The sequence below is a fragment of the Nannospalax galili genome, unplaced genomic scaffold (genome assembly GCF_000622305.1).
Source record: "Nannospalax galili isolate Female #2095 unplaced genomic scaffold, S.galili_v1.0 scaffold144, whole genome shotgun sequence".
NCBI classification, from domain to species: Eukaryota; Metazoa; Chordata; class Mammalia; order Rodentia; family Spalacidae; genus Nannospalax; species Nannospalax galili.
Window position 1 is genome coordinate 1222952 of NW_008353267.1, and position 7814 is coordinate 1230765.

Here is a 7814-nt window from a genome sequence, read left to right on the forward strand (position 1 = left end):
ATAAAATGTTAATATGAATATTTTCGGTAGTTGTATATATTTCATATTAAAATAAATATTGTCATGTTTCTACACAAACACTGACAGAATATCTTCAGAAAGCTTTGTTTCTAGATTTAAATGGTGTTGTCAATAAAATATAATTATAATGAAGTTTGTGGAAGACAGTAAGTGCCTAGAAATTTAACAATTTTCTCATTTTCTGTAATATACTCTTTCTCCAGCACAGTCAGTGACTAAATCTTTAAAATATTAAGTTCAGCAGAGGACTCTATTATCCTTTATTCAAAAGTTGTCAGATATGAAAATAAATTAACCGAGCATCAAGTCTTATCTACAGGGCTTTCTTTTGTTGGACGATGCAGGTTATATATTTTTAAAAAATTGATAATGATTACATATATTTGTGATGATTTGATGCATTTATACACTATGGAATGATCACGTTGAGCCAATTAATATCCAACACCTCAAATATTTTTTCATTTCTTTAAGGAGAGAACATTCAAAGTCCTCTTTTTAGTGATTTTGAGATATATAACAATTAGTGTTAACTGTAGTCTCCATACAATAATAGAGGATCACTTTACATTTGTCTAAAGGTACCTGGATTCAGATTAAAACCTGGAATGTGTATGTTCAAAGGAATTCTCAAAGAAACAGAGTAAAGGAGTGTAAGTGGTTCTGTCCCTCCCTCTCTCCCTGTCTCCCTCCCTTCCCCTCTCTGGGTTGTGAGGAAGCCAGAGATGCACAGGTTGTTCTTTCCCAGTGGCGCACAGCCAGTGGGAAGTGAATGAGCAAAGTTTCTGAGTATTCCAACCCCATTTTTCAGGTTGTCTAATAGAGGAAAGAGGGGCAGGTATTACTAAAGCCTCAGATTGTTGATCCACATGTAAATCAAATGTTATTTTAAGCCACTAAACTGGGGAACAATTTGTTATGCAGTTGTAGTCACTGGAATGTTTTAGTTCTGAAGTCAGTAACTGAAACACATCATACAGAGTGATCACAGATATCACCACCACTGCCAGATGACTGGCCAGGATTTCTAGAACTGTCTGGTTCAGAAGCAGAAACCAACACCAATTTTGCTATCTCCTTCTAAGATCACTTGCAAAAATCTCCCAGATTCCAAGATCCACTGACAGCAGTGATTTGCTGGTTGGATTTCGCCTGTCTTTGTTTCTTACTCTCTTTGTTGTTTTCCTTTATCAAAACAGATGTTAGTAGGGAACTCTGTTCTTTGGTCATGGTACTCCCAAACCCTCATCCTTGCCAATCATCACCAATGTAACTAATATCTCAGGAAATATGTCGTTGAACAATTCACTAAATTAAATGTAATAAGTAAAGGTTAAATAAGTTAGATATAAGATAATGAAAAACAAGATAATATACTCAATTAAAGGAAGGCCAATTGATTATCTAAGGAAGACCCAAATAGATAACTGGGTTCATGTAGTATATTCTGAACTTTGCTAACAAGTCTTGCCCATGGAAGCACATGTCTATAAAAGTGGTTGTCTTGGGCCGGGCATGGTGGCGCATGCCTTTAATCCCAGCACTCTGGAGGCAGAGGCAGGCAGATCTCTGTCAGCCTGGTCTACATAGTGAGTTCCAGGACAGCTGGGGCTACAGGGAGACCCTGTCTCAAAAAGACAAAAAAAAATGGTTTTCATGTGGCAAAACTTATCCAGGGTATCTACCACCAGAAAGATGTGGAGGATCATTTATGCATACTGGGATAAACAGAGGCTTTTAAAAACTAAAGATAGCCTAGCCAATGTGATAAATAAAAACAGCTGTAAACATTGGTAATTTGAATTTAGTTGATAGCTAGTCCAAGCTGAACTTTTAAAATATTTATGAGTTAAACCTCAAAGTCTTTAAACAGACTTTCTCCTGTTGTGAGTTGATCTTGTAGATTATCCCTCATTAATGAATGGTCATGACTTTCTGCTGATTTGTGAGACTTCTTACATATATTAAGAGAATTAATCACATAACTGTAATATGTTTGTACATAAATGTTCTTACAGAACATTATAGCCAGTATAATCCATACATACATATATGTATATATATACCAATCCATCACTTCCTGAACCCCCTTTGGTGTTGTGCTCAGGATGTCTTCTTAAACTTGAAATTATAAACAACCACAAATACTTTACTTTCTTGATTATATTCATTATTTCAGTTTTGTAGACATCGCCATTGGAGCCTCCAGTCCATTGATCTACTTGGTATCCCTTGAAATTCCATATGAATGTTATAATGTGATCTATGGTTCTGTTATTAGGATATAAATGGATCATTTTATATGTACTATCATAAATCACAACAATTAAGAAACGTTATCCTCTAGCATTTGCCTCATGCAGTTGTCATATAAGGTTTAGAATAGTTAAGACAGTTTCTATCATCTATGTCATCATCTTGTAGACAGTCATCCGGTTTTGAGTTTCTACAATTCCCTCTTTCCCAAGTGTTTTTATGAGTTTCCCCTCCTTCTTTTCCATTGTATACTTAGTCACTCACTAAACTTTTGTTGAACTCTCTAGAAGCAAAACACCCAGCTAAGCTGTCTTTTTTTCATACCTGATTGTGTTTCTGTTAAAGATGTATTGGTGTCACTGAGAGCACAGGCCATCAACTTTGTAAGGACAGCTAGTTATAGGAAATGTTGAACACCTAACTCGTATTGAGTTATACTTGTGGACATACTTTGAGGAAAACTATTTTAATATATATTACACAATTATTTATTGAGCATCAGTTTTTTTAAACTGCTAAATACAAATCTACCACTGTTTGAGAATAATTATATGGTAATTTATGAAAGGGTTTTTATTTTGTTCATAATATAGTAAACCATAAGCTTTAAATTAGAATTATAGAAACAATACTCTAGAATTCATATTTAATAGTAAAAAATGGATTAATGTCTGAAGTCAATAAAGCATGAATGAAAATATTATTATAAGATCATTCCTTAACATTTTTATTACATTTTATTCATTGCATGTATGTGCACACTTAGGGTTGGGCATTTCACAGAAACTTATTCTCTGTGTGTGACCAGTTGTGGGACTCTGTAATAGTCTCCATCTGTTGCAAAAGAAGCTTCTTTTGATGAGTGCTATACGACATACCTGTATGTAAATATAAGGATTATACTCCTATATTAAAGTCTACCCATCTAGGGCTCAGGAACCATTGCAGAGGAGGGGGCAGAAAGATTGTAAGAGCCAGGGAAGAGGTACATGATCTTATGGAAATAGTCCTACAGTCTCCTGGGACCCTTCTCGTACAAACGTACAGCAATGGTATCAGCATGCACAAGACCCATGCAAACTTAAGCAGACAAAAACCCAGCACAGAACTATCAAAATGAACAGCAAGCCCCATTTAGTTAAAGAATTATTGGCAGCTGATTACTGCTGGGTGAGGCAGAGCTGATCTTAAAGAAAGAAGCTTCTGGATAGGCTGACTAGATCCCAATGGATGAACTTGCACTGAGGGACATCAAGGAACACTAATTTGACTCAACAGGCTTTACCATAAATAACAGAAATCATGAAATGCAGTGTGTGTGTGGGTGCTATGAAAAGTGCCAGTGGGGAAGGGGGTATAAAGGTGATTAAAATGTTGTATATGAAATATACAAAAATTCAATATAAAAAAGAAAAATAATATGGACATTAAAGGGTGGGCTTGGAGCATATGTGGTCAAGGATTGACTCATGGGCCGGCATTTTTCAAAGCCTACACATTACAAAGAAAAGATTCATCTATGGCCAGCTATGGGGAAAGACCTAAGTCTTTGGAACATCCTTTGTATACCTGGGTCCTTGACCATGCTAGGTAGTTCATGCTAACTGTGTGATTTATGGTTAAAGCCAGTTTATCCACTGCATTCATCCCTAGAAGAGCTGGATGCTCCCCAGATAAGGTCAGCTACATGGGTGCCCATTCCAACACAACTGACCCACAATAAAATTTCTGAACCTCCAGGCTCAGGTGAACTTCCCTAACTGACATTACTCCACATTTGCTGTCACACAGCAATGTTAGGAGAAATGGAGAAATAACCCCCATCCACTGGAGGAGGACAACTGGGGAGCTTATACCAGTTTCTCCCTGGGTCTCTACCAAAAGCACCATTTATCTGTTCTAATCCCAATGTGTGTCTTTCATAGCAATAAACTGCAACCATGAATATAACAGCTTTTCTGAGTTCTGTGAACACTTGAGGGAATGTTGAGAGTGAGTGCATTCTTGGGGGTCTCTGAAGCAAAGCGTCAAACAGCTAGTACAGCATTTCAAATATGGGACAAAGGCCACTTAAGTGACAAGAGAGATACCCTTCCCAAACAAGACTATGTCAACATAGTCTCAACATTAGATAAGATTTCTAAGCTTCTGAAGCATAGAGGTGTGTAGGCACTTATCAACAAATCAGTTTCTAACATGAATAGATATGTACACAGTTTTCAGTCATTTAACAATGACCCTAGGAACCTCCAAGATGGCTCTCCAGATAAAGACATTTGCTTCAAAGCCTGATGACCTGTGTTTGATCCTCAGGACCCACATGATGGGAGGAAAGAAGTGACTCCCACAAGTTGTCCTCTGCTCTCCATTTGCATATCATGACGCATGCGTGCGTGTGTGCACACACACACATACACACACACACACACACAGGAACCTCTACACCTATGGCTCATGGAATATTGTGGAACAAGGAGTAGAGAGAATACTAATGTATCTCTCACTTCTCATCAACGAAACTCCCTCATGCAACAGAGGGCAATGAATCCAGGGCTCAGGGACCATTGCAGAAGGGGGCAGAAAGATTGTAAAAGTCAGGGGAGGAGGTGAATGACCATATGGAAATAGAGTCTTATGGACTCCTGGGACCTCACTCATAAGAACTTACAGTGACAGTGTCAGCATGCACAAGACCTTTGCAAACTCAAGCAGACAAAAACCCAGCATAGAACTGTGAAAAAGGGCTGCAAGCTCCAGTCTCAGCCAAGGAACTATTGGGCAACTGATTACTACTGGATGAGGAAGGGCTGACGACCATATTACTCTGTATATATATGAGATTTTCCTTGAAATTCTCCCTGTCCATCAACTGACGGCATCACTCAACTTCTTACAATTTGGATCTTGAATGCCTTTCAAAGGCCCATGCAGTGAAATCTTAGTGTGTCTAGCACGTGGCACAACTGTGAGGTGGCAGAACTTTAAAATGTGAGGCCTGGTGAAGGAAGTTAGGTTAGTGGGCCTGTGTCCTGAAAAGGATATTGAAATCCTGGCCCCTTCCTGTTTCTCTCTTTCTTGCTACCAGGAAGTGAAACATCATTTGGTAATCAGGGACAGAAGCTTCTCGAACAATGAGCCAAAGGAAGTCTTTCCTCACTTTATGTTAATTGTCTCAGAACTTTTGCCACAATCATGAAAAGTTGATTAACATACCATACTATTTCATAACCATGTTTTATTGAACTTGTATTATAGAATATGCAAAATGTGATAAAGGCTTATAAATTAAGCTAGTAGACAATTTCCACTGCACTAGCTAGCACACTGGTGATGTTGAAATGCACTATTATTATTATCTCTGCCATGTGTTGACATTCTACTCACTGGTGAACTCTTGACCAGAGACTATGTTGTGCTCATTTATTTGTCTTCCATAGAATTTAAGTTCTTTTAGGGAAGAAGAGACCATCCATTTGATAGAACGGCACACGTATGAAACATCCATTGCATGTAGAAGCTCATTTAGTCTTCAAGAATCTCTGTGTAGTAGGAGCTATTTTTTTGTGTATTTGGTGCATGTGTATGTATGTGTATGCATGCATTTGTGTGTGTGTGTGTGTGTGTGTGTGTATGTATGTATGTGCTTGCATGCATGTGAAAGCCCATCAGAGGTTACTATCAAGTATTTTCTTCAGTTGATCTCCACCTTAATTTTTGAGACAGGGTCCCTCACTGGACCTGGAACTCATCATTTTGGGTAGAATGGCTGGCTAGCAATCTCCAGGGATCCCCCTGTCTTCACAGGATTATAGATGGGCACGGTCGCACCTGGGTTTTTACGTGGGTACTAGGGTTTGGAATTCAGGTCCTTGTGTTTGTGCAGCAAGCACTTTACTGACTGAGCCATTTCCCCAGCCTCTGACACTATTATTCTGATTTTACAGAGAAGGAATATGCCTGTGGCCACTCAGCCCACAAACAATAGAAGAGGGATTCAGTCACATAGTCTGGATCTATGGCCCATACTCTCCATTGGTCCCTGTCCCTCTCTCCCCATTGTGAACATATCCTGAGGTACTGTTGGAGATCTTAAGAAGCTGCCTCATGTTCTAAAAATGTTGACTATTGTTTTTTACTTATTTCTTAAAGTATGATTTTTTTTGCCTAATTACTTTCTAGGGCTATATGGCCTTAGTTTTGAAAATATGTGTCAGTGGCATCTATTAGTTGTGTAACTTACTGTGACTATTTATGGGAATTTTTAATCCTACTGAGGGAAATTCTGTTAAACACTGGTGGCTGAAATTACCATGATACTGTTTAACAGGGGAGGCAGCAAGCACAGAAGAATAATTCTGGTTTCTGTAAACCCACCACTGCTACCATTTACATGAGGGCACTGTATCAGTGGGCTTGGGTACATTAAAGAGAGGATCTGTTACATAAGATGTGATGGTTTGAATAAGTGTTACCCAAAGGTTCCAAGTATTTGAACACTTGGTCAGATGGTGGCACTGCTTGAGGAAGGTCACGGAACCTTTGGGAGGTTTGATCTTGTTTAGGAAGTCTATCTCTGGGGGAGAGCTTTGAGAGTTCACAGCATTGCCTCATTTTGAGTTTGTTTTTCTCTACTTCCTGTGCCTGCTGAAGATGAGAGTACTCACCTTTCTGCTCCAGGCTGCCTCCTGTCATGCCTCCCCTGCTATGATGGACTCTTATCTCTCTGTAACCAGAAGCCCAATGAACTCTTCCTTCTATAAGTTACCTTGAACGTGGTGCTTTACCACAGCAACAAAAGTTACTAATACACAAGAGATGGAAGAATACAGGAAACTCTAGCTTATAATACCCAAACCAAAACTTTGCCTTCATGAGTGAATTAACTGACTCTTTCTATTTCAATTAAATGTATCATTACTTTGCCACCTAATATGTCAGAGGTAGACTCTTTTATGGCTGGCAGAAATCCTTGCATTTGAAAATGTCCAGTAATTGCAGAATATTCCTGAAAACTTCCAGCTTCAATAATATTTCCCAAAACTCTGCAGTTTTCTCTCCAAGTTTCAAATAAGAAACAGCATATGATCATTTGCTCTCTCCTCCTTCGCAAAGGGAAGCACACTCTTTTCTTGTTGGCCATATTCCATTTTAGCTCAAAACACGAAGAGGGCCACTGTCTTCCACAGCACCATGCTTTCTGTTCAGAATGTGCTAACTGCTCCTGTCATACTGCCAGATCAAGTCCTCCAAAATAACATGAAAAGTAAAAACAACAGCATAGCTCAAAGTCTCTCCAGGTTAGGCCCAACCAGGTACCTAACCTACAGAAGAAGAGATAAAATATCTATTCATGTTACTGCTTTCCCACTTCTCTTCATCATGTAGTGGATTTCTCCAACCAATTTAATTTCTGTTTTACATCCTGTCCATTACCTGCCTCTGACACAGCTATTACTTGGTTTCCAGACTCTTGGTGTCTTCTCCATTCTTCTAGCCATTATTCTTCCCTACCTTTCTTCCTCCCTCTGTTTTTATTT